The following is a 4,930-nucleotide window of genomic DNA, read 5'->3' on the forward strand; positions in this document are numbered from 1 at the left end:
TGCAGCCCTCCTGGGTGCCAGGCCCCCTGTATCGGGTGAGCACCACTTAGCGACTGCTATACTATTCTTAACCCGTCCTCCAGCTGTATGCTCGGAATTCTTACCTGTTGAGAGAAAACAGAGCCTGTGCCCTTCACATTAATTTGCCTGACAGTTTCCAGGTCTCAAATTTATTTTTGGTCCTATTAGGATCTGCAGAGAAGGCTTCAGGTTGCTGGGAGGTTCCCTAGCCTCATTATTCCTAGCCTTCTGCCACCACCTGAGGTGCAGGAACTCAGCCCTTCCTAGGGCTATTAACCCTTCCTGACCGCTCGGCTCCCTGATGCTCTCAGAATTAATTCTTAATTAAGTAATGGCACCATGTGGGACAGTGGATGCCATCAGCTCCTTGGGCAAGAGAGACAGGAAATGACTGTGGCGGAAGAGGGAAGAAGGAGGTGCAGGACAAAAGCAATCGAGCCTAGCAGTTGAGGTGAAATTCAGTCTGCATCTTTTTTGTTTTTATCCTTTCAAGATCCACTAGTCAGCCCCTGGTAGTTGTTCTTGGAGAAAGCAGTTAGCCATAGGGATGGAGCTAAATTTGGAAAGCTGAGCTGACTTGAGTTGGAAGCCGGACTCTACCATTCATTTGTGGGTAGGATGGTGATGGCGTTGCCCACCTGTGAGACAAAGCAGCTGGCTCGGTGTGGTAGAGGAGCGGTGACAAATCTGGGGTATTCAGCCTTGTGATCTTGAACAAGGTGACCTTTTCTTAGACCCAACCTGTGGGTCTCACACCCCTTTGGTAAGTGTCTATCTCCAAAAATATTTACATATGTTTATAACGGTAGCAAAACTCGTTATGAAGTAGCAGTGAGAATAACCTTATGGTTGGGGGGCAGCACAACATGAGGAACTGTATTAAAGGGTCCCAGCATTCGGAAGGGTTGAGAACTACCATTGTAGAGGCTGTGTGTGTGTGTGTGTGTGTGTGTGTGTGAGAGAGAGAGAGAGAGAGAGAGAGAGAGAAACTGTCACTCCCTGCTGGACCTCCTCCTCCTTCCATTTTCACTCACCAAGTGATAGAAGTATATATCAGTTGCCGTGAGAACTGTAACTATATCTTTTTTTTTTTTAAAGATTTATTTATTTTGTATATGAGTACACTGTAGCTGTCTTCTGACACACCAGAAGAGGGCATCAGATTCCATTACAGATGGTTGTGAGCTACCATGTGGTTGCTGGGAATTGAACTCAGGACCTCTGGAAGAGCAGTTAGTGCTCTTAACCACTGAGCCGTCTCTCCAGCCCTGTAACTCGTCTTTTAAGATACACAAAAAAAGTCATGATGGCCGCATCCATCTGTATTAGGACAGTGTGTTACAAAAACAAAACAAAACAAAAAAAAAAAAAACCAAAAAACAAACCCAAAACACACACACACACACACACACACACACACACACACACACACACACACAAAAGTTGGAGGCAGGCGTGGGGGTTAGGAAGATTGAGTGGAAAAGCAGGGGAGTCAATATGACCAAAATTCACTGTGTACGTGTGTGAAAATCTCAAAAAATATTATTAAATATTGCATATTAAAACTCCTTTAGAGTCATGATGATGGGTTGTAAATATTTCTAGTCCTTCCCCGAACTCATTTAACAGTGGAAGGGAGACTGTTTTAGCAACAGATAGTCGCACAGGTCGTGAGTTGTCTTTGAACTGTGAGTCTTAAAGGCTTGAAATGGTGAGTGTTAATGCGGGGTATACGTTACCACAGGGGGAAAAAAAATAAAAGCAAGTGGAGAGAGGACTGCTGCCTATTTGATAAGCCTATTTGATAACCCTTCCCCGCTCCTGGATGTAGGCTAGTCAGTAATAGTGTGACCCACTTAAGAGCTGTGGGGACTCTCACTGTGGATTCCAGAAGATAGGTTAGACATATCAGGAACCCGTGTCTGACCTCACTTGACAAACCAGGAGTTGGAGACCCTGAAAGCTTGACTTGCTAAGCCACACTGTACCCAAATACATGCAAAGAGACAGCAGCCATTGCCCTGTGCCACACTGACGATTGTGGGCTCTGGAGCACTTGTGGCTGACCGGATGTGGAGATGGGGCTTGGCTTGTTTTTTAGGGGTGTAGGTCCTCAGTGTTCTCAATCCACACAGGTGGGACCAAGCCATAGGACACGAATGAGCAGGTGCAAAGTAACCACAGCCACCTCTGTCCTGTCATCTAAACTGCACTGCCAACCCCCACTCTGGCCACACTAGCTGCTGTGGCAAGGATCACACACACACACACACACACACACACACACACACACACACACACGCTGTCCCCCCTGGCTTCATCCCCTTCCCACTTTGATGGTCCCCAGTCATCTCTTGAGGTTTCACGTGACATTTCACTTTATTCAGAACGCGCTTCTGTGCTCCACCCTGTGGTGGGATGCTTCTCGGTAACCTGTGCTGCCTGTAAGTCTCACATTTGGAAGCACTTACAAAACTCTCCGTGCTTGGTGGAAGAGGGCCGAGTCTGCCCTGTCTTCCGCTTTTACTGCTCCTCAAGAACTTGGCATCGGAGAAAGGAATACATTAATCTGGTCCTCTCACAAGGTGAGGAGGGAGATAATAAACCTTTATTTGTGTTAACAGGCAGGAGAGGCTGGCGGAGGTAGGGCAGACATCAGGCTCCATCAACTGACCCAGGCACTGGCTGGAGTTCAGATTAAATGTTCAGGTGAACTGTGGTGGTGGTGGTAGTGACGGCAGTGGCGGTGGTAGGGACTTTCCTCCATGTTTGCTCGGTATGCACGTGAGAATAAACGGTTAGTCAGCAGCAGTGGGGATAGAGTTTTGACACATGGGATGCTTTCTGATATGATACTAAACTTTGTTAAAAATGGGTCGGATAATAGAGGATGGTTGTGAAAGGCTTCCCTAGGGGCCAGAGAAAAGAGGCCAGAGTTCCAATTCAGCCGGTTATTTTGGGCTTACCCCAGGCAGCAGGGCAGACGAGACATCCTCTTAGCGTCCTATTGTTCCCTTCCTCTGACCCATAATAAACGAAGCTGCACTCCTGTTGCCAAGAAGCGTTCAAGCATGCTCACAAATGCTCACACTGTTGGCCAGTCCAGTCCCGTGGCTGTAAATGTCGCTATGGAAGGTTCTGAAGTCACCTTTTGTCTAGAAAACTACTTCCATGGCTTAGCACAGCAAATCCAAATCTTTTTCTGTAAAGGGCTTTGTTCTACATCTCAAAGTGAACAGGCGAGGCCTACCAGGTTACCTCCTGGGTCAGCACCCTCCTAAAGGAGGCAGAGAACACAAACTGAGGCAAGAGGATTAAGATAATAGGCTGCTGCTCTAATTCCCCAGGTACAAGCCAAGCCACCTGGACACTGTTGTGTCTCCTAATCCCCGCCAGGCCCAGACACAGTCCCTCTTTTTTTAAAAAAAAAAAAAGGTTTTGAATATGCAAATGAATCTAACTTAATTAACTTTTATGACCACAGCTTCTTTGAGATAACCATGGGGCCCAATTAGATTCCATTAAAATTCAGTCATTTCCCTAAGCTTCCATGAGAGACCCCTGTTTTCTCCAAAAAAAATAATAAAACGGGAATGTAAGAAGAGCCAATCAGAAAACAGAGTGAGGCTGTTTGTAGAGCTCTGCAGCACGCTGCCCCAGAAACTGCTTATGGAGTGACTGCTCCAGTTTGTCACCTGAGTCCCCAGGAGTCAGCGGCGGTGGCAGTGGCAGCAGCAGCAGCAAAACCAATCGTTCCAGGTCAGAATATAGCATCGGACCCGGAGTTAGCATAGGTCCTGGGCATGGAAGAAGGACGGAGGTGTTTCAGGCTTTTGAGCAGAAACAAACTTCAGGGGATGGGGCTCCCTGGCCCTGGGGTGAGGGGTGGCAGAGGAACTCTGGCCTCTCATCCTTAGCTATCCCTTTCACAGTTTGTGTTCCCTTTCCACCAATCACAAATGTCGAGCATATTTACTATAAAAAGGGAAACAAAGACACACCACAAAACAAGGGCAACAACACGCCACAAAGTGATTGAAAGATGTTAACTGTTTCTGCAAAGCTCTTCTAGTTTGCCTCCTTCTTTTCCTCCAGGACCAAACTTTCAAAGACTTAGCGGATAGTGGTGGTGGGATGCACTTGTGTGGATGTGCGCGCATGTGTGCGTGCACGTATTTGAGCGCACAGCTCCGAGACCCAGGAGCATATCACCTTGCTGTCAACCAGAACTTTCCATTTTCCCCATTGAAACTCTGCCCCCACCAAATACTGACAATGCCCAGCCCTGGCGGTTGCCTGCGTACATTGGTCGGTGTCATCCCCACTACTGTAGACACCCCCCGCTTAAGTGAGATTTGCCCTTTCTTGGCTTTTAAGCCTGAATACTATTACATTATGTGCACTTAGCTTACATTTGCTGAGTCGTTCATTCTCTGATGGCTGCTACAGCTGGTGCCTATTGTAATTCTGTAAGGACCCATGATTCACCGGAGAATGATGCCCCGGGCTCACATAGTATGTAAGGGCAAAGAGTGTCTTCTCTGCAGAGGTCCAGCATGCTAGGGTCTACCATCTACAAAGGAGGAGAGACCTTGAAGCGAGCTTGCAGACCCAATTTAAAACACATTAGGGGAATCCCAGGGTAGGTGACCTCTATCTCGATCTGTTGGATCCATCTCTAGGCATGTGGGGGCTGGAAACTGTTGATGGGGAAATCTGGAAACTATTGCTGAGAAGGTCTGCAAACTGCTGCTAACCGGGTTGTCTTTGCCTCAAGCCAGGTGGTGGGGCAACTTCTGACGGTAGGGCAGTTTCTGATGGGGCTGCCTGAAGCCTGTTTTGTTTTGTTTTTCAGTAACTGACTTGCCTGGGCTTGCCTGGACTTGGCCAGTTCTCTTGGCGAGGCTTC

At 47.6% G+C, this 4,930-nt stretch overlaps 1 long non-coding RNA gene across 1 annotated transcript; it reads right to left on the reverse strand.

Annotated features, from left to right (window-relative positions):
- Window positions 1-2,620: 2,620 nt before the first annotated feature.
- LOC116890027 lies at window positions 2,621-4,623 on the reverse strand. The gene is made up of 3 exons (XR_004386522.1): window positions 4,510-4,623; window positions 3,717-3,818; window positions 2,621-3,298 (listed from the first exon to the last, which is right to left on the reverse strand). It is a non-coding gene; the product is annotated as an uncharacterized LOC116890027 (long non-coding RNA).
- Window positions 4,624-4,930: the final 307 nt, after the last annotated feature.

Source organism: Rattus rattus, chromosome 1 (genome assembly GCF_011064425.1).
Source record: "Rattus rattus isolate New Zealand chromosome 1, Rrattus_CSIRO_v1, whole genome shotgun sequence".
In the NCBI taxonomy this organism is placed as follows: domain Eukaryota; kingdom Metazoa; phylum Chordata; class Mammalia; order Rodentia; family Muridae; genus Rattus; species Rattus rattus.